The following is a 23,873-nucleotide window of genomic DNA, read 5'->3' on the forward strand; positions in this document are numbered from 1 at the left end:
TATCCCCTGTGAGCTTGGCAAAAACCAGATTATAGAAAGTGATTAAAATGTTTCAAGGGATTTTGATCTGTCTGTCTAAACAAAATGTATGTTAAGAGCATAGTATTAATATTTCTCACTGTATGGCAAAAGATTTAGGACAGTTTTAATACTTGGATGTGATTCAAACAACCTCAATGATTTGATAGACGTAATTGGATACATAAAATCAATTAATATAATTTAGTGTTTATGTCTGTGGCAGATTCCTTCCAAAATTTTGTGCGAGATGGTCCCAATTCCATCTCTGGTAGGATATCTTCTAATATGGCTAGAAAATGCTTCTCACTTTATATTTGGTTCTCAGTCTCATGCTTGTTTGAACAAGGATGATAACACCATTCTCAGTGCAGCCTCCTCTGCTGGTAGAAATCTCTCTTAAACAGTAGTGGCTGTGGAAGTAGTAAATTATCATGCTCATTTGTTGGTGACAGTATTTGTAAATGTGTGTTACGTGCATAACTTATGTATATTAATTTCCACAGGAAAATATTGAAAATGTATCAGAAATGATACCACTGAAAAAAGAAGCCAAATCAGAGTTAACAGAGCCAGGGCCAATGCAGGAAAACTCACTTGAGGTAATGTACAAAATTTGATAAGCCATTGTTGGGTACTGAAAATAGAAAATTGCTGAACAGATATCAGTGGTTGACCCTTCATTTCAATACATATGATTGATACACTTTTTTATGAGATTGACTGTTTACTTACCTAATTTTCATTTTTCCTTCATGTTCTTTAAGATCTTGCATTATGTATCACGCAGCAGTTGGGGTAGATCCAAAGATCTCTACTTTATATCATTTGATAGATGGTATCGTTGCTACTAATATTTTTGACTTAGTGAATATTTTCAATCACGGAGTTGCTATAAGGAGCACTTTTTTGTTACTGTTCCTGGGTATTTTACTAGTTGTTCCAAATGAAACACCATTGTAATCTTGTTGATTATATTAATTATTGACTTCTAGATAATACAATTATTTGTAGATACAAGTTGCAGGTGATTGCTTGCTTTCTGTCAGAATTCACTTACGTACTACACACATTGTAGCCATCTTGTGGCAAGTAGAAAACATTCTTATCCTTCCTAATGTGGTCTGTGATGATACTAGTCTATGGTGACTTATAATATTACTTAAAATTTCAATGAATAAATGAGCCCTTCAGGAGTGATCTTGCCTTTCTGTTTCATGTGTGGTAAAGGGCAGTGTTTGTGAATAGGCTTTGTATGTTCCCCATTACTCACCTGAACATTTGTTACATGAATTAGGATCACTGCCATCGTCCACTGCATAGCATGCGACTATGTTGTTATGGGGTATTTATTGGGATATTTAATTGACAATCTCTTTCAGGAATTCTGGGTTGGCTGCTCAATATACAGCCATCTGGATAATGAGAGAGGAAGTATAATCATGATCAGGAAGTGTAGTATTTTTCTCTCCTACAAGGAAATTGGATGTAATTAGGTAAGAAGTGTCAAAAGGGTCGTCATTTAACTTTAGTGAGGAGATGTGAGTATGTGTTGTAAGAGTGGTCCATTCTTTGTTGGTCAAGAAATAAGAATTCATCACTCTTCTAAGGTGATATATCAGACTGTTGACAGCTGCTTCTCGTTTTCTATCAAAGTGTAGTGCTGCAGGAGGGATGGAATGCTGTATCAGTCCCAAGCCTGCAGTTGCAGGGAAGAGCTGGTTTTTCTCAGGATTGTTTTTCAGAAAGGCCTTGATTTCCTTAGTTGCTCTGAAGAAGTTTGTGCCATTATCACTCTAAATGTTCAGGGGGTGACCTCTGTGAAAATAAGTGAACAAAGATAGGCGAGCAATGTACTAGTTGTGAGATCAGGTATCATGTCTATGTAGAGAGACTTGGCAGCTAGGCAGTCTGGTCTTGTTCCATCTCACGCCAATGTTTATGAGAATTGAGCCAGCATAGTCTATTCTAGTGTTAAGAAATGGGTACACGCACACTTTGTGTATTTCGCGTTAATTGTTCAGAAGTATCTGCATTCAACTTACGACCCTTGAGACGTGCATAAATGTTGCTTCTTTACCGCCCCCCTTGCTGATGGGATCCGAAACTTGCTTCTCAGAGATGTGATTAAGGGTTGAGTGCCATGATGAAGAAGTCGAAGTTGTTCCGCAATGATAATTAGATTAGTGAGATGATGATATATATACAGAATGATCTTATATTTCCTCCCCACTAGAATTAAGGTATTGTGCAGTCTTCTGCCGACAAGGAGATGGCTTCTTGATCTATGATTATGGTTATAATCAATATAATTTAATATTTTCTACAGAACATTAATGCAACATTTGAGTGGAGGGTTCAACTCCGATATGAACAGTGGACATGAATTTCACTCTTGTTTATAACAACCTGAGATAAATCAAAAACAATATGCAGCTACTCTCTGTACCTTTTTTAATCTTGAAACTTTTGTTATGAATAAGTCATCATCAAGTCTCTAAGAAGCATTTGTGGCATTTTTTGAACTGGGAGATTAATTCGAACATCACGTTTTCATTTATTCCTACTCAAAGGATCTTGATTCAACCATCCAGAACTATGCCAACAAACTGTATTGTTGACAATTGTGTTCATTTGTGGTCGTCTGGACATTACGTCAGCGGGTCTCTCTTTGGAAGGCACATGGTGCCACTCATTTGTATCTTTAGCAACTTCAAACTGGGAGCCTTTAAATTTTTCTTTGAGTAGTTTTGTCAAGAGAAAGGCTCCGCAAATCTCAGATTTTGAAGGGAGAGTTATGAAAAACCATTTTTTAAAGCTTTGCTGCCTTGCATTTTACACAGAGCAATATTTTATTGCTAAACAATCTGACATACACACGTAAATGCTATTTGTTGAGCCCGCAGTCAGATGATTATAGAGAAGTGATGTTCTTGAGTGGATGACCCTTCATGGTGTGTGTAGTTGGGACAAATGCCATTGTCAGTCTTGACTGAAGCGTTGATTTTAACAAGTGTTTTTGCTGTTTTACTTGAATTATTTATGACAGGGTAATGTGAAATTTAATAGTGATTTTCTTCCTGCAGGTTTTCACATTCCTCTCATGTTATCAAGTGATTTGAATTCTAACATGAATTTAATATATTCCTGGCAAAACTTCTTATTTTTCAGACGTTTTTTTTCCAGGGACAGGAAATGCTTAATAGCCATTTGTTCAGATCAACTAAGTTTTAAAGCATTTCTTCACAGGGAGTTATACAGTGTATGTAACTGACGTGTCTGTCATCATGTGTTGCTGGAAGTTTGCTTCATGCTGTTTTTCCATTGGTGTTGTTCTATTATGTTATCCAAAATAGTGAATTTTGTTTTGTATGTTGCATACGAGTAGAGATTGATGAGGCATAGGTTTTATCTTGTCAACTCACCTCTGCCGCATTCGTCATTTACCACTGCTTTCTTCCTGGCATTTGACATGTGCACACTGCTGCAGTTACGGGACTTATTCTTGACCATAAGGTATTGTAAACTGCGCTTGATTCTCGAGTGAGCCGATGACCGTAGATTTATGCCCCTTTAAACAACAAGCATCATCATCATCATCATCATCATCATCATCATCATCATCATCAAGACTCTTGAGTGGTAATATTTGATTATGTATCCATAAAGGTGCTGCATCTCAAATTCCTTTAATTGGAATGCTTTTGGAATTTATGTGAAAATGAACATTCTGTGTGTCAATTCTCTCAAAAATCCTGGAATTAAAAATTTGTTTACATTCCTGAACTGCATAATAGTCTTATCTTGAACTTGCTTTTGCTTATATTTTCTAGTCATTTCAATTCTTACTGTATGCCCAGGTTTTGTAATTGAAAATGCTGATCCCTTATTCAGTCACCTGTTCTTATTTTTTTTCTATTTGTTACATAATATTCCTTTATTTCTCATTGTACAGTTGGTTAGGAAATGTCTGTTCTGTTTAATGAAACTAATTGTAAATGTTAGTGACACTCTCACTGATCTTTGTAATGTTTCCTTTGTGTTTGGTTGTGAATTACCTTTTGATTTGTTTGTGTTGTACTGTTTGTAAGTTGTTGTGCATTGTCTTTCAGTACATCCGAAGTAGCCAGTTCTTGTTCATGCACTAGTGTCCTTGTATTTTCCTAACTGCTTGTGCATTATTTATATCTTACCCCTGTGTACAATCCATAGTATAACCTTTCTTGGCCAGCACGTGCATATGTCTCTTTGATGTTCACCTTTTATCTTTCGTAAGTAATTGTACTAACCTGTCCATCAGAGATTCATCTCAATTTTGTGTTTTGGAGAACTGGTTAGTTTTTATGAGTTTGCTGATACATTATTAAATGGTGTATGAAAATTTGAGTTCTTGGGAATAGGTCCATTTGAGGAGTATGCAAAATGGGATCAGCAAGTGTTAAGTCTCTAGGAATGTTCCAGTAGGAAATTGGCATTGTTGAAATTGTGGTTCTTTTTCAGAAGCTCACTAGCCAGGGTAAAGTCGGTGATGAAATTGTCTGTAGTGACGTTTCTCCCTGTTCCCTCAATATCTTTGACAAGTCTCAATACCACATTCCTTCCATTGTTCACTTCTCTCTCTCTGTTTACTGGTGTAGCATTGTCAACTGCAGAGGCGCACACGTAAACCGTGTCCAAATCCGAGAGGAGCCATAATTTTGTTCCATATTTTCCTCTTGGTTTGGTAGATAAATACTGCTTAAAGAGGCATTTTCCCTAAAGGAAGCCAGATGTTCATCCACAGTATTATTTTCAAATGGAACAAACACTTTAGGTAGTTGTGAAACGAATATGTCATGAACATCTCTTATTGCCGTTAACTTGCCATTACATCTATGGGCTAGTCTCTCTTCCTTATTATCGAAGCTCAAAACTCGGTTATCATTTGGGACCATTGAAGAGATGTTGTAGCTCGAAGGATAGGGTGACCGTCTGCTTCATTCCATACTTCTCGAAGTGACTTGCCCACTGATTTGTAGACTCCAGCAAAATCAAGCCTGCAGATATAGATAACTGCATGTTATTGTTGATTGTGATTATTAGCAGTTAACAAAAGACAGATATTGCTATTGTTTCCAAATTGTGTAAATGAAACATGTACTGTGTGTGATTAATGGATTTGCTTAATGCAAATATAAATATCAAATAGGTGGACATTTTTACTGTTAATGTTTCTTTGTAAATAGGATTTGATATGGGAAATGAAGCTGATTTCTTGCAATTGATACCTAGGTTAGGTGATGCCGCTTGAAATAGGAAACTGGCAATGTTTGCAACAATCCTCTGGACTGATGCTATTGCAGTTCTTAAGAAGGAAATGTAATATGGGTGTTCAGTCTATTGGAATGAGAAAATACATTCTAATGAGTCGGCTGCTGCTTGGAAAACATCTGCAATAATGTTTAAACAAACTGATTGCTGTTCAGTAGTAATTTTAATGGGTTTGTGTGAGTTCGGTATCTTTCCTGCCTTTTATGAAAAATCATGCATAACCTTATAAGAAAAACCTTAAACTGAAGAGATTTGCATTCACCAACAGAAAATTGACAACATGAAGCACAAACTGTAACTACAGTACAGTGTATAACGTAGATATCTCCTCCTTTTATTGCTGTCATTGTGTAAATAACGTATGATGGCACAATTTATGTTAACCCCCATTTAACAATAAAAATTCAGGTCCCTCTAAAAACGTTAAATAGGGGTTCTGCTGAATGTGGAACGTACCTTACACCTGATTGTCAATATGGTTGTTTTCTCCATTCCGTCCCATTTCGAGATATGTGCACTTCTTTTTGTACAGAGTCAATCTCATCTTCTAGTTTATAACCAGATACTTAGAGCTCGTCATTTTCTTCTCCCTCCAGAGAAACGTGATCGTCATCAGTTTTTTGGAAAAAACAAATTGAGGATCCGTCAATGCATCATCAGCTTCCTCTTCATGTTTACTCTCACTAATTTTATATAATATATTGTACCAGTAAAAGAGCCCGACTCTCAGATTAAATTTTAAAGTAGCATGAATATAGTTCTCAGGGCGAAAAACTGGATTAATTGTAGCTAGGCCTCGGTACAGGAGGTAGGGTCCTATCTACAGAAAAACTTTGACTCTGATTGCACAAGAGTTTATTCAAATAAGTCATGAATTTGCACATCACCTCTAAGTAGAAATGGATTGTCTTCCTCGTATTCCAATAGTATGTCTCGGGTTCTCCAGCTCACCAAGCCAAGCTGCTTGAAGCACGTTCCAGAAGACTCCAGGGATTCCAGGGACTCCAGATACTCCAGACAGAGGCGGCTGGACTGTCTGGATTGACGGCAAGTAGAGATGTCTCGAACTCTGAGGCCCGGGTTGAACCCCGGTGATCCAGGCGATGTCGTAGATCGTCATGTACAACCTCAGCCCAATGAGAATGAGAGGATTGATGCTCCCAAGGTCACTAGTAGCACTGAGTCCATGAAAACCTTGGATGATCAACTTATAAGCAGAGTTCTTGATAATTGTACATCAAGACTTCCAACACTCCTAAAATGATATGAGTGGTATTAATAATTTAGAGTTCATCACTAGGAAAATCCTCGTCCCTGAATAACTTTTGGCGACGAAAAATACAAGTCCCTTCTTGTGAAATTATAGTTAAACTCAAAGTTCATTACTGGCGAAGGTGCAAGTCTTTGCCTAAACTCGAATGAAAACACAAGTCCATTCACTTGGAAGTTTGAATATATTTAAAGTTAATCACTGGTGAAATTCATAAAGTCTTTGAGTGACCACTGACAAAAACACAAGTCCTTCCACATAAATAAATTCACTGACGAAATTTAGAAGTCTTTTAAACCAACACTGGCAAATGTACAAGTCTTTGAGTAAATGTAAGAAACATCCTAACTTCGTTTAAAGCCGTTGGAAATTTAAAGTTCATCACTAGCAATGTTAAACAATCACTGTCTATTAGAAGGATGAGTTCCTCAACAGTCGCAAATATTCCACGTAAATAATACGAGTCCATTTCACGAACACTTAGAAAAATTCCAATCTCGAATACTCGTAAATAATACAAGTCCATTCAATGATCACGTAGAAAAGTTCTGGTCTCGAACACATGAAAATAATACAAGTCCATTCAGTGAACTCTTAGAAAAATTCCAGCTTCGAAGACGCGTAAATAATACAAGTCCATTTAGTGAACACTTAGAAAAGTTTCAGTCTCGAAGGCACGTAAATAATACAAGTCCATTTAATTAACACTTAGAAGAATTCTGGTCTTGAACCCATGTAAATAATACAAGACCATTTCACGAACACTTAGAAAAATTCCAGCTTCGAAGACACGTAAATAATACAAGTCCAAACACTTAGAAAAGTTTTAGTCTCGAAGGCACGTAAATAATACAAGTCCATTTAATTAACACTTGTAAATATTCTAAGTTCAATTACGAAGACTTAGAAAATTTTCTACAACACTCGAAGTCTTATGAGTCCACTTTATAGTACTTGGAAGAATCGTATTCCCAAACTTGTATAACGATAGAGTTCCACGATGATAGTAGCAGCAAGAGTGTCCCCGCTGACTACTCAGCTGAGACTGTGTGAATAGGCTACAGTAGGTCCTCCTTTTATTCAATTCGGGACGTCTACGTCATAATACGGTTTGATTGAATATCTCCCGAATCCCTCGATGGATTTGCTTGAAACTCGAGCATTGGGACGTTTAGGTGATCCCAAACAAGATGACATATCGCTCGATTCGCTAGCATCATTATTATATAAATTTCAAAATTTTCTCCATCGATCTCTCCAGAACAAGTGACGTGGAATCCAGAAAATACCAGTCAAGGCTGGTAACACGTGTTGAGACGGGCGGGCGGTCTAGCTAGCCCCTGTGGCTACGTCACAGCTCACAGTCGTCATACACTCGCTAGCTGGTCCTCGCTGCTGGTAAACGAACCGGGCGCTCTCGGAACATTACGCGTGGTAAATAAACGTAACTTATGCTCAAAAAATACTTATGTACAGGTCGTAACCGGTACATATCCCTCCCTCTCAGGGAAAAGAAAATACGATGAGGATTTTCTTTTATGAACCTTATTCGAAGTATTTTTTGAGATTAGAAGCATTGTAAATGTCTTCAAGGTTGCCATCTAATCTTGCGATCTCATAAGCACCGTTGTCCAAAGATGTAGAAATCTTGAAAGGTCCAAAGTACAGGGGACAAAACTTAGCATAGATCCTCAATTCTGGACGAGACGTCGCAGGTTTGCGAATCAACACCTTGTCTCCCACTTGCAAGGGTGGTCTGAATTTTCGGTTCCTATTTCTCCGCTGCCTGATATCTGCAGCGTGTCTCAATTTTCCCAGTGCCTTAGCAATTCTTGCTTCTTGACCGATGGCTGCATCAGGCGGAGCAGGAAGAATAGCATCCCAAGGGCGATGAGGAATATGCCCATGATGCACCAACATCGGAATATCCCCAGTGGATTCATGGACAGTGAATTGACTATTTTCTACATCACTGGAAGTACTTTAATCCATCTCCAATGTTCCTGTTGGCAGTAGACTCGACAGAATCTGGCAATTTCTCTCATAAATCGCTCAGGAGGGTTGGCTTCGGGATGATGAATAGAATTCATTATATGATGAATCTCCAACTCTTCTATCGCCGTCTGGAATTCTGCAGACGTGAACTGGCTTCCATGGTCAGTTAGCAGAAATGTAGGCTTCCCCATCTCAGGAAAGACGTTCCTGCGGAGTCTCCTTAAAATATTTCCTGTGTTTGCTTTCTGGATAGGTAACAACATGGTAAATTTTGAAAATACATCAACAATAACTAAGACGTGCTTGTTACCCCTGGTCGCCTTTGGAAGTGGGCCGTACAGATCGAGCGCCATCACCTCCCGAGGCTTCTCCGGAATGATAGGCCTCGGATACTCCCTCATGAGGTAATTATTTGGTTTAATCCGTTGGCACAAGTCACAGGTTTTTATGGTCATTCTGATGTCATTACGGAGGTATTCCCAGATAAACCTCTCCTTAATCACACTAGCCACTTTGTCTACTCCAGCATGTCCAGTGATGAATTGGCAATGCCAGATGATGGCTTCCCGAAGTTTAGACGGGGCATAAATCCTTTTAGCAGTCTTGGCTGTATTAATGTACTTGTAGAGTAGGTTATTGTCCCAAGAAAAAGATTGGGCTCCTTGCTCGATCCGAGCATAGTCTGGATCATGTTGTGGAATTGAACCTTCATAGAAACGAATTATCTCTCTTAGCCTGTGGTCTCTCCGCTGGGCTTGGGCTAGATATCGAAGTTTTCTCAGAAATTCATCTTCGTCACTATTAGTGACTGAAATTGGACAAGCTACAGCTGCATCGGAAGGATTCCGACTGAAAGCGTCGGCTAATATGTTGTTCTTTCCAGATCGATGCACAATAGAGACATTGAATTGTTGGATGAATCTGGTGACTCGTTCACTCGTGAGGTCGGAAGACAGAATGAAGGTAAGTGCCTTGTGGTCAATGTAAACCGTAATTGGAAATCCAAAGACAACTTTTTTCCAATACAAAAGTGAGTACACAATCGCTAGGGCTTCTAGCTCCGTAATGGTGTATGACTTTTCATGAGCCCTAAGCTTACGACTCACAAACGAAATGAACAACTTGACATCGGGCCTATTAGGGTCGGCTTGATAGAGAAGGGCTCCAATTCCTGTCTTACAGGCGTCACATTCAATATGGAAGGGCCAGTCGTAGTTAGGATAGCAGGGCTGCACATAATTTTTGAGCATCCTTTTAGTAGCAATGAAAGATTGCTCACATTCAGTAGTCCACTTCCAGCGATTGTTTTTATTCAATAATTCCTGGAGAGGCGCTACAGGTTCAGTGTACTGAGGGCAATGTTGCGAAAAGAATTGGCAAAGTCCCAGGAATTGCCGCACTTGCTTAATCCTGCAAGGTCTTGGAAAATCTGTAATACATTGAATTTTAGCAGGATTTGGGCGGATGCCCTGTCCGCGAATCACGTGCCCAAGAAAAAGAACTTCCGTCTTGAAAAATTGACTCTTCAAATTAATTTTAAAGTTCTTTTCCCTTAATTCCTTAAGTACAGTGTGTACATCTTCCAAATGCTGCTCCCATGTATCAGATGCTATCAAGATATCGTCGACATAAATAGTGGCGATGGCTTTCACTTCATCAGACAACTGGTTTTTCAATACTCTTATTAGAACGGCTCCCGAGTTTTTAATGCCAAAGGGCAGTTGTTGAAGACATAGGTAATATTGTCGAAGATAAATCCACTGAAGGGCCGGCTATCTCCATCCAGTACAATATGGAAGTAGGATGATGTCATATCCATGCCTGAAAAATACTTCTTTCCATAAAATCGCTTAATGACATCTTTAAGCGGAGGAGGGTGGTCATATTCAAGGATCAGTCGGTCATTTAAGGCACGAGCGTCCAAACACAAACGAAGCTTACCATCGGGTTTCCTTACTATGGTGAGCGGATTAATATAAGGCGTGACGCAGTTGGAAATAATTCCATCAACCTCCATCTGGCGAATCAGTGTCCTGGTTTCTTCCATGTACTTCTCGGGCACTGGATATGATTTGCGCTTATAAGGCGAAGTATCCTTGACGTTGAAGTGGTGCTTAAAAATCTTAAATTCTCCAGGCTTTTCATCAAAAACGTCCGAATAAGCCTGATAGATTTCTTCCTCTGCCGCTGCTATGTCAGGGTGGTGATCTGGCGCTTCAGTTACACTGGAGATATAAGTGAGAAAATCGGGCCCTTTGTCATGTAAAATTTCCTCAATGGGTCCCTCTTCATCGGGATCTCCTTCTAACACGGGTCCCTCTTCTTCCTCGGCCACCGAGCTCGATAGCTGCAGTCGCTTAAGTGCGGGCAGTATCCAGTATTCGGGAGATAGTAGGTTCGAACCCCACTGTCGGCAGCCCTGAAAATGGTTTTCCGTGGTTTCCCATTTTCACACCAGGCAAATGCTGGGGCTGTACCTTAATTAAGGCCACGGCCGCTTCCTTCCTACTCCTAGCCCTTTCCCGTCCCATCGTCACCATAAGACCTATCTGTGTCGATGCGACGTAAAGCAACTAGCAAAAAAATAGCTTCTTCCTCGGGATCACCCTCTTCTCTCAATACCTGGTCGGCTGGGGCGGCGTTGCCAATCACACCATCGACTTGGGTATAGGGTACATCAACCCCTTGAAGCCTATAGTCTTCACCATCCACCAGCTGCAACTCTACAGACCCATTCCTACATAGATGAATGGTGTTGGCAGAGTAGTCAATAGTAGCCTTATACTTAGACAAAAAGTCTGAACCCAAAATAAGGTTGAATTTCATAGGCGAAACTATCAGAAAGACATGTTCACACATTTCCTCATTAATGGTAAATTCAAGGAATACTTGCTGCTTCCACTTAATATTCCGGTCAGGAATAATGCCCTTGATCTTCACTTGTCAACTGGCAAAATCAGAAGATCACATTTATCCTTAATCAATGTTACCAGTTTGTCCGCAATCAGGGACACTTGCGCTCCCGAGTCCACCAATGATGATACTTGGACTCCCCCAATGGTAATATTAATTATAGGTAAACCTCGTTGGACCTGTTGTCGAATAGGTGACTCGTCCTCAAACAGTAAGTCATCATCGATGTGCCAATAATTTATTATATCGACGTGAAATGACCCTACCTCCTCATTTTCAGGCAATCTTGTTTTGGAAAAAAAAATTTTTGGTAACAGCACCCGTGGATTCTGGACTTTGTCCAAAGGTGTTGTTTCTCTTATTATATTCTTGATATTCAAGAGAAGTCGCTCCAGGTTGATGACCCTCTTGTTTCAACTGATGGAGGTAGTCCTGTGTTTCCTTCCATCGTTTGTGTAAGTCCGGATTATTTGAGTCTCTACTCTCTTGTTTTCTTTCTTGTTTCAACCAAGTAGGTTTGGTTGGGTATGGCATCTGGCTACGGTATGGGCGTTTTCTATACCCTCTATACCGCGGAGGTGATGATTGAGTATCTCTCTCTTCCTTGTTATCCATTCGTTCTGGACTTTAACGTGGTTGCTCAGAAGCATTAACCTGCACTGGGTGAGCAGCTATGTCTTTATTCTTGCTCGGCTTTAAAGTGCCCTGTGCATAAGCAGTATCCAGACGTCGTAATACAGCGTCGAATTGATCCAAGTTCTGTATGTTTGCAGCTACTAAAATTTCTTGGGCGTGAGAAGGGTATTGCAAAGTAATAACCTGAATAAGTTCCTTCTCAGGCAAAGTAGGATCTAAGTATTGCATTTTCTTCAACTGGGATAGTAGAAAGTCTGCGTATCGAGAAGTACTGATGGAGGTGTTATACCTTCTCGAGTACCGTTGAAGTTTGATAAGGTGTTGTGTTTCTGCGTTCCAAAAACGGTCAATTAACGCCTTCTCAAAATCAGAATATGCCTTGAAATTGGACTTGAATACGGAAAACCAAGAAAGAGCTTTGCCCTCTAGTAATCGGGCAACTGTCCTTAGCTTTCTATCTTCGCCAATCTTATGTTCTTGAAAATATTCCGCTACATTTATGAGAAATTCCTTAGCAGTATAGTCTTCTTTACCGGAAAATTTAGGGGGTTTTTCCTCTTGGATATTAACAATAGTCGTCTGGTACGACGTTCCTTCGACTTCTTCTATCGAACTAGAGATAGGTCTGGAAGTATCTCGAGATTCAAGATTAACGTCCTTAGTGGCTAATTGTTCGAGATTACTTTTGACATCTCCTAATTGGAGTTGGACTACTCCTTCGACCTTTTTGACATCGTTCTTCAATTCGATTTTAAGTTCACCCACATCTTTGCAAATACGACTAATTTGTGTGGTCGTATTATCTGCTTGCTGAGTGAATCGTTTGTCAAACTCGCCCTGTTTAGATTTTAATAGAGCAACTTCGTTTCCAACTCTGGAAATGTAATTCTTAACTGTCTCCCTTAAGGTGTCCTGGACGGAAACAACTTTGGCCTGCATTTGCGAAAGCTGACCATGAGACTCCTGAAATTCGGCCTTGAATTCTTCAATGCCCTGTGAAAGTTGTTGAACGGAAGGAGCTACCTTCTTTAAATCTTCCTTAACAGCTTCTAAGACTTGGTCTTTAATAGTATTTTTAATCTTTTCGATATTGGGAGTGGATCTCAGTTAATCTTTCTTCTATTCGAACACTTGCTTGCTCAAAACGAGATTCTAATTTTGTGTTCATTTCCGTAAATTGGGATTGAACCACGTCATGTAAACGCTTATCTAACCTGGCGTCAGCTTCAACTAACCGCCTGTCTAGGTTGGCAAGAATGGCTTTCGTTTCGGTGTTAGATTCCGTCACTCGCTTATCTAGGTTGGCAAGAGTGGCTTTAGTTTCGGCATTTGCTTCAGCTATTCGCCTATCTAAGTTGGTATTTGATTCCACATTTGCCTGGGCTAAGTTACTTAAACGCTGGTCTACATTGGCAAGATTAGCATTAGTTTGCACATTAGCGTCAGCTAGTTTCAGTGAGGCGTCGCTCTAAGCTAGCACATTTTGCAGTAAGCCTAGTCTCTAAATTGGCGTTAACTTCATTCATATTAAGCCTAAGGGCTTCAGTTGCTGCTAATATATTTTCCATGTTGAGAGTAATGAAAACATTTCAATATGTGACACTTAGAAAATTTCAAATATAAATTGAAATATCAATGGCTTTAACGTTCAAAAGCACTCAGTTCATCACATATCAGCACATAGAAATAAACCATATGACACAGAACACATAAAACACAATTAATTTGCCACGTCCAGGGCATAAATTTCACTTTGCAAATAAAGAAAGAAAGAACACCACGTCCAGGGTGTTATAATTGTCTCTTAATTGATAGCACTGTTGACCTAGCTATCGAGCCCCTACGTGTAGGGTGCCACGTATACTACCCCCTCTCTGTACCAGTAAAAGAGCCCGACTCTCAGATTAAATTTTAAAGTAGCATGAATATAGTTCTCAGGGCGAAAAACTGGATTAATTGTAGCTAGGGCTCGGTACAGGAGGTAGGGTCCTATCTACAGAAAAACTTTGACTCTGATTGCACAAGAGTTTATTCAAATAAGTCATGAATTTGCACATCACCTCTAAGCAGAAATGGATTGACTTCCTCGTATTCCAATAGTATGGCTCGGGTTCTCCAGCTCACCAAGCCAAGCTGGTTGAAGCACGTTCCAGAATACTCCAGGGATTCCAGGGACTCCAGATACTCCAGACAGAGGCGGCTGGACTGTCTGGATTGACGGCAAGTAGAGATGTCTCGAACTCTGAGGCCCGGGTTGAACCCCGCTGATCCCGGCGATGTCGTAGATAGTCATGTACAACCTCAGCCCAATGAGACTGAAAGGATTGATGTTCCCAAGGTCACTAGTAGCACTGAGTCCATGAAAACCTTGGATGATCAACTTATAAGCAGAGTTCTTGATAATTGTGCATCAAGACTTCCAACACTCCTAAAACGATATGAGTGGTATTAATAATTTAGAGTTCATCACTAGGAAAATCCTCGTCCCTGAATAACTTTTGGCGACGAAAAATACAAGTCCCTTCTTGTGAAATTATAGTTAAACTCAAAGTTCATTACTGGCGAAGGTGCAAGTCTTTGCCTAAACTCGAATGAAAATACAAGTCCATTCACTTGGAAGTTTGAATATATTTAAAGTTAATCACTGGTGAAATTCATAAAGTCTTTGAGTGACCACTGACGAAAACACAAGTCCTTCCACATAAATAAATTCACTGACGAAATTTATAAGTCTTTTAAACCAACACTGGCGAATGTACAAGTCTTTGAGTAAATGTAAGAAACATCCTAACTTCGTTTAAAGCCGTTGGAAATTTAAAGTTCATCGCTAGCAATGTTAAACAATCACTGTCTATTAGAAGGATGAGTTCCTCAACAGTCGCAAATATTCCACGTAAATAATACGAGTCCATTTCACGAACACTTAGAAAAATTCCAATCTCGAATACTCGTAAATAATACAAGTCCATTCAATGATCACGTAGAAAAGTTCTGGTCTCGAACACATGAAAATAATACAAGTCCATTCAGTGAACACTTAGAAAAATTCCAGCTTCGAAGACGCGTAAATAATACAAGTCCATTTAGTGAACACTTAGAAAAGTTTCAGTCTCGAAGGCACGTAAATAATACAAGTCCATTTAATTAACACTTGTAAATATTCTAAGTTCAATTACGAAGACTTAGAAAATTTTCTACAACACTCGAAGTCTTATGAGTCCACTTTATAGTACTTGGAAGAATCGTCTTCCCACGCTTGTATAACGACAGAGTTCCACGATGATAGTAGCAGCAAGAGTGTCCCCGCTGACTACTCAGCTGAGATGTGTGAATAGGCTACAGTAGGTCCTCCTTTTATTCAATTCGGGACGTCTACGTCATAATACGGTTTGATTGAATATCTCCCGAATCCCTCGATGGATTTGCTTGAAACTTGAGCATTGGGACGTTTAGGTGATCCCAAACAAGATGACATATCGCTCGATTCGCTAGCATCATTATTATATAAATTTCAAAATTATTTCCATCGAACTCTCTAGAACAAGTGACGTGGAATCCAGAAAATACCAGTCAAGGCTGGTGACACGTATTGAGACGAGCGCGCGGTCTAGCTAGCCCCTGTGGCTACGTCACAGCTCACAGTCGTCATACACTCGCTAGCTGGTCCTCGCTGCTGGTAAACAAACCGGGCGCTCTCGGAACATTACGCGTGGTAAATAAACGTAACTTATGCTCAAAAAATACTTATGTACAGGTCGTAACCGGTACAATATTTCATATAGATTTCTCATTAACCGCTGATGACCATCCATATTTGATCACAGAAACAATGCAGCACTCCCTAGTCGTGGGGGTAGTCGAACATTGTTTGTGTAGTGACCAGCAGGTAGGGCAGCATTGATATTAATGGATATGTCCTTTTGATCCATTCATCATATATGTAATTTTTTGAACTGGTAGAGTAGTCAGCAACTGAAAAATATTTTTAAATCGTGTCAATACCTACTGAAGGAGATGAACAAATACACAAGTTTTTTGGCATATACAGTTCATATTTTGTCAGTTACAGGCAATTGAATATTAAATCTGTGTCGATGCAACCCATTCAGATTAGAAGGATTAAATGGGGTAGAGACGAGCCTTAATGAACATGTCGAGATGCTGATAATAATGTCTAACTTCATTATAATGCTACAAGTGGGGCAGAGCTTATTTGTACATTCAAGGATGTGCTCCGCATACTCCAATGCAATCAGATTAGGGCAGTGGTAGTGGTTATGAATTAAGTTCTACAGTATGGTTATATTTGGTTCAATCATGGCAATGTTGTACTAGGGTTTTGTTTGTCTAAACTTTCAGGGACAAGGTGATATTTTGAAACTTTTGATTCCAGTTAGGCCTTAATTTCTAGTGATCTTATTTTAAAAATTGCCCTTGAAGTATAGTCACAACATTATGTCTCTGTCGAAACTTGGTAATTCTAATTTTTGGAAGGCTGACCTTTGTCTGTTTGACCAATTCTCTTGATTTAAATAAATATTTGCTTCAGTTTCATTATAATTAGCTACTGGTTTTAGGGAGGTTATCAGTTTTGATTCCAGGAAGTCTTAAAAGACTTTGAAATCTTTTTCATATGTGTCATGTCCATGTCAGCGAAACACCCCCTCTTTTAGAGAATGGTTATATAGTTGTACTTAAATAGTGATTTTCTTGATACTGAAACGTTATTTGGGGTATATTCAAAGGAGCTCCCACAAGGAAGGGTGGACTGTTACGATCAATTTTCCAAGAATTAGTTTACCCCAAAATAATAATAATAAGGTCCGCGACACATGGTAGGAAAATATGCCAGCAGCGAGAGAAAAATGCCAAAATTAAGTAAAAGGAAAACAGGTTAAACAACCCACAATACTAAATTCATAACAGGGAAATCAATTCATTTCTACCAACATCCATCAACAATCAACATCTCCATCAATCAACATAATATTCTCATGGCAACGAAAATACGCTAGGTAGTTAAGGAAAATGGCCAATCATTGGCCACCAAACAACAATAGGCATGTACATATTAAGAGACAAAATAAAAACAGGACGTGGAAAAATCACGAAAGTACCAAACAAATTATTTTAATAATATAACCCAGAAGTAGGAAAATTAAGATGGAAAACGAACGTTTGTTCCACATCCTTGCAGCAACCCGCTTGGTTAATAACCCTGCCAAAACATTGCATTAACCCCTACTTATTACGGCTAGAAAGCCGCTACCAATCATTGAGTATTAAATTTGCAATTTCCAAGAATAAGAATTAATATAATTCACAGCAGGTGCAAGTCCCTGGTAAACAAAAGTAGTTTATATATAAGTTTTTGACTCGAAAAGTGTTCAAACACCGCAGGGCTAAAATGTACAGTTTAGTTGATGCAAAGTTACATCCTGTCGCGGTACGCACTTCACATTTTGAAATATTCAGTTCACTAGTTGGAACAAGTTAAGGATGAGTTGGAAAAACACTTACAGTGTAGTATCTTGCCATAGTCGTGAGTTCGCTTCAGCGTAATATCCTTACTTACGTATTACACCTTTCCTACCAACTTCTCTCCTGTCATCGGCACCTATCTACTCATATAACTCTCGTTGGGCGATCATAATATCATGCCTCGGCTGCAAATGACCCAAAACTAAGATAACCATCATGTACGCGGGGGTTTCTCGCATGTATAAGTACGATGGTCGGAGGTATACATTCGGTTCTCAGGGTAAAACATCTCATTAAACTCTCAAATTATACAAAACAGTCGTATGTTCCGTTGAAGAGTAGTCATGATTCTAATCAATCATTCAATTCCCACGCGAGTAGGTGAAAACCTGATATGAGGTTCATTACTCAGCATATCTAACCTTAAATAGCTCTAATACTATCCTATTTCTACGTATTATAAGTTACTTTGGGAAAAGAAACAGATAAATAAGCCTAGATCTAATTTATTAGCATGATAATGTTTTATAATTAAAATAGGAATTAAATTATTAGCAATAGTGAAAAGAAATTGGATTCATATTATAATATCATTCTTGAGCTCGTAATCTTCATGGTAAACATAATTGAATTCATCATATTATATTCATTAAACTGAATATCATCCGGTCATATAACCATTTTCATTATTTTAATATGTTTCATTGGGTAAGAGAGGGATAATTCTTTATTTATCATGGAGGGAGTGGTATATCTTCCTGTTAGTATTATTTGGGCTAGCTTTGGGACATCCACTGGATTCTCATTTGAAATTTTTGGTTTGGATTTTCATTATAACTTCTTCACAACATTAGATAAGTAATATGTCTCTTAATTATGGTTTTAAAAATATATCAATGCAACTATAAATGTACCTATCGATACCGATATCAAGCTTATTATAATTGTTACGGAGTTTTCCGTGGTAGTTAGAGGTGAAAGAAGGTGCGGGGGGTGAACAGGTCTCAGGCTACGAAATTAAAGTGAATTTAAAATTTAACAAGGTTATATTTTCTTAGCAAAAACAAGAAATAACAATAATGGCAGGTACAGAGTAGCAAAACCACTAATCGGGAATGTACAATTACGGAGTTACAGGATTTGGGCTCCGAGTGCCAGACACACAATTCTTGAGCAATTAGCCCAACTTTACGATATACAGAATTCAACAAAGGGGCAGAAGACCCCAATCATGCCCAGGAGCACTTGCTCCCAATTACATCATAAAGCCTCCTCGAGGCGCGCAGAAACAAATTTCAAAAGAGCGATCTGCTCTCAAAGATTAAGCCTATCAAAGGCCACACCAAACTCCACCTTCAAGTTGTCCTCTAAGGACATAAACACAGGGGTAACAATACCCAACCTACTGAGGCCTATTAAGTGAGAAAAGTTAATTACATGGCCTCTAAAATATCAATTTGAGAGGAGGCGAACTTGCGCTCCTAATACACTTTGTTTAAAACCTACTTGGCACTAGGCCGTTAATGCAAGGGCTAATCCCATACTAAAGAGGTGACTTTTAGAAGGAAACAATTTACATTACGTTAGGGAAGAAACGGTTGTGAAAATAAGTTCACCTCAATGCAATATGAGAGGGAGCTCGAGAGGGTTAAGCACTCTCTATCCCAATATGAAGCTTGAAAGAGAATAGATACAAAGATTCTTTACATTTTAGGGAAAGTTACATGGTGGAAAAGCTTCGGACCCGCCCCGAGAGTTAAACTGCTGAGCTAGCAAGAAAAGAAGTTATTAATCGGCCATTACCTTGTTGTTGAACTGCTGCCCGAAGGAAGAGGCGCTTCCCGACCCCTGCTATGTACTTTACACACTGAAAGATGTTACTGAAGTGGCACAGAGACCCTAAAATCAGCAGTTTATATACTCTCGCAGAAAGTTCGAGGCGTTTCAGGAAGGAAAACACCCGCCCACAATCATTTTATTGGTGGATAAAGAAAACCCCTACACAAGATGAAGAAGAAACACATTATTGGTGGAAAATTAATTAAAGAAATTCGGGATGGGCTAAATTCAAAACAAGGGGAAAGAAAAGGTTAATATTGCCAACTTAAACAATGACTGAAATAAATTTAGCAAAGAACAAACTTTTGAAATTAAATTTTCTCCAAAAAAACAGTTCTTTCACTTCGCACTAGGGTGCACCGTTGTAGTTCTTCAGTAGTGTCCTCTAGAAGAGAATGTTCACACTTCTTACTACAAGCAAAACAAAAATACGTCGAAAACAACACAGTTCAGAAACTTCAAAATTTCCAAGTAGTGACATCTTCAGGGTAACTTGAAAATTAACACATAAGACAAAGTTCAGACTTCTTCCAGTAGGGGGGGTTTCAACTGGCGCAAAGTTTGAATTAGCGGCGTGGAGGTGTACCGCCCGGTACAGACCTCCCCCCCCCCCAAAAGTCCCTCCAGGGGTGACACATGAAATTCGTTTAAAACAAGGTCCGAGTTATGATGTTGATATGGAGATTAATTGCAGAAGTATTTATAAAAAAATTCTAAATTTGGTCTGATCCAGTTTCAAAATTCTTGTAGTAACTGTTGAAGTAATGTCTTTATGTTTGTAGAAGTTGAATTCAGAAGGAAAATTTTAGTTTTTGAAGTTGAGGAAAAAAAATCTTCTAAGTCCACCAGATGTTGCTGTTGAATTCCCAAGTGTAGTAATTGCTGATAGTAAATGTCCATGTAGTTGATTAAATATTTCGATGTTGATTAAGTTGGATTGCCAGACCGGCCGTTGCAGCTTGTGTCCAAAGGCGGCCGCTCGGACCCCTCAAGTACCCTGAGATACCGCTCGCCCGCACTATGAGAGGAGCAGAGGTGTTGAAGCACGCCGCGCCCGCGGTGAACATGCAGGTCGCGGGCCAGTTACAGGTTGTGCGCCGCACATCAGCCTTGGCCGGGTGGAGGGCTCCGGCTCGCCGTGCACATGTCGTCCTCGCTGGAGTAGAGGGGGCCCTTCCTCTATCCCAGTCGCGGCACGGCGCCGCGCGGCTGCGGGGGCACTGAAACATTAAAGCTAGGCGGCAGAATTTTGTTGGACCATCATAATATTTTTGAGGGCACAGGCTTTGTGGAGAGGTTGATGGGCCAGCGGCGTGCAGATATCCATGGCATTTTATAAGCCACTGTGTGTGGGAGCAGGAGACGGGAGCGTGGTAATGGCCGTGGCAAGGACAGGATGGCAGTTCAACTGATCGGGGGAGGTTTACAAAAAATAATTACGCTTAAAGGAAACAGATTGCAAGGGCAGAAGGCCTTAAAAGTGAAACCCCTCAGAGAAAAAGAATATAACCTTCCTATTTCTTTCAAAATAATATGAAGCAATTTAACACAGAAATTACACCGGTTTCACCTGTGACAGGTGAACCCTAAATATCCTCTCGGTGGCTGGATTACTTAATAACAACGTAACCGGCGTAAGGAAATCGAGAATAATACACGGCCCATGAAATCTTTGGGCAAGCTTGCCCGCTGGAACAAAATTCTTGACCATCACCTGGTCACCTACCTTCAAATTGGTGGGTCTCCGTCCACGATCATATCTTTCCCTAACCTTTTCATGAGACACCTTAAGATTGGCTTTAGCTTTTTTCCAAAGATCTTTAATATTATCCGGATCTATTGTCTCGGGTAGAATGTCACTCAGAGACCAGAGGTTAGAGAGCGGCGTGTTGGGAACGAACTTGAACATCAAAGAAGCTGGAGTAAACTTGTGAGATTCATTGACCGCCGAATTCAAAGCAAAAGCTAACCAATGCAGGGACGTGTCCCACCTAGAATGATCTTCATGATGATAGGCAATAAGCGCGGACCTGAGATTACGATTAACCCGTTCAGCCAGAGATGTTTGAGGGTAATAAGCAGAAGTCGTCACATGAGAGATGGACAAGTCAAAACAGAATTTACGAAAAAGATTTGATGTAAACGCCTTAGCATTATCAGACACAATATATTGGCACGGACCAAAAGAAGCAAAAATAGAATTTAGGCAAGTAATGGTGGACTGAGCGGTAGCCAGCTTAGTCGGAAATAACCAGGAAAATCTTGTAAAACCATCTACGCATACAAAGATGAACTTGTTGGCATTTCCCTTTGACTGGGGGAAGGGTCCTACATAATCAATATACAGGCGTTCCATGGGGCGCGACGCTCGATGCGAAGACAAAAGGCCTACCTTGGTGGACATGGTTGGTTTACTAAGCAAACAAGATTTACAAGCCTTTACTAGTTCGCGGATTTCACCGTCCATACCTTTCCAGATGAACCTTTCCCGAATCTTTTCACGAGTTTTAAAGATTCCAAGATGCCCCCCTAATGGGGTCTCATGATAGTACTTGAAGATCATAGGCACAAGAACAGCTGGAACGACAACCTTCATCATCTTATCATGCCTCGAAGGGCAACATAGAACACCATTCCTCAGTACATAAGGGACGACATGTTCCCCAGAAGAAAGGATTTCCATTATTGGAGCTAGCGTCGGATCTTCACGTTGGTATTTCACGATATCCTTAAAGAGCATGGGAGCATCTGTTAAGATGGCATTAACATCAGATAGTATGGACTCGGGAGGTGATGAACGGTCGACCGGTTCATGGGTCTCGACGTCGTTGGAAAACATACGGCTGAGTCCATCAGCAACAACATTTTCGGTACCTCTTATATGCCTAACATCGAATTGGAAGGCAGAAATACGGATGGCCCAACGGGCTATACGACCAGTACGACGCGGCCTACCTAAGACCCAGCTTAAGGCTTGATTATCTGTCTCCAGGTCGAATTTGACATGTTCCAGATAGAGACGGAACTTTTCTAAGGCAAATAAGACTGCCAACCCTTCGAGCTCATAGATAGAATACTTTGCTTCTTGAGCTGACAAAGTCCTAGATGCATAGGCGATGGGCCGCCACCGCCTCCCTAGTTCAGTCTCTTGAAGAAGGACTGCAGCTACCGCCGACGACGACGCGTCGGTTTGGACGATGAATTTCTTTGAGAAATCAGGCATAGCAAGGACAGGGGCATTACAGGGAGCTAATTTAAGATCTTCAAAAGCGGCTTGTTGAGAAGGTCCCCACTCGAATTTGATGCCTTTCCTACGGAGAAGGTTCAAGGGCGCCGCTCTATTAGCGAAGTTAGGAATGAACTTCCTGAAGAAATTCACCATACCAATGAACCTGGCGATACCTTTGATGTCCTTGGGAGGTTTAAAATCACGGATGGCCTGTGTTCTAGAATGATCGACTGCAACACCATGCGGTGACACAATATGCCCTAGGAATGACATGGAGGGCTTAGCAAAGGCGACCTTGGACAACTTAACAGTTAACCCAGCCTTACGAAGGCGATTGAGAACTTCTCGCAGATGATCTAGGTGTTCTTCAAAGGTCTCCGAAAATACGACGACATCATCCAAGTAGTGATACAAGTACTCAAATTTGATGTCAGAGAAGACCCTATCTAGCAGCCTAGTGAGTACAGCTGCTCCGTGGGGAGCCCAAAAGGCACGCGGTTGTATTCGTATAAATTCCAGTCCGTGGCAAACGCTGTAAGATGTTTAGACTCTTCCGCTAGGGGAATTTGATTGTAGGCCTGATTCAAATCCAAGATGGTGAAGAGCTTGGCCTTACGGAACCATGAAAAACAAGAATGAAGGTCGGGAAGGGGCACAGATTGTAACACCACCTTCCGATTGAGAGCCCTATAATCAATGACAGGCCTGAAGCCCCCTTGGAGTTTCGGGACTAGAAAAATAGGCGAAGAATACGCCGACTTAGAGGGCCTAATAATACCATCCTTCAACATCTGATCGATGATTTCTTTCAGAGCCTTCATTTTAGGTGGAGATAGCCTATAAGGTGGAAAACGGACAGGAATCGAATCCGTGACCTCAATTTTGTATTCGATAAGGTCAGTAACACCAAGAGTATCAGAGAACACCTCTGGAAACGACTGACACAACTTACGAATACTATCAGCCTGCTCCTCAGGTAGATGTCTAAGGTCTAACAACATCTCATCCTGGGTAGGCGAAATAGATGAACATGACGCAGAAGTACATTTTAACAAGGGGATTTTACAATTGGAAGCAAATTTGAATGTGCACGACTTACTCTGATGATCGAGCACAAGACCCGTGTGAGAAATAAAGTCAGCTCCCAATATGATAGGGCAAGACAAGTGCTTAGCCACAAAC

This window comes from Anabrus simplex, chromosome X (assembly GCF_040414725.1).
Source record: "Anabrus simplex isolate iqAnaSimp1 chromosome X, ASM4041472v1, whole genome shotgun sequence".
Classification (NCBI taxonomy): Eukaryota; Metazoa; Arthropoda; class Insecta; order Orthoptera; family Tettigoniidae; genus Anabrus; species Anabrus simplex.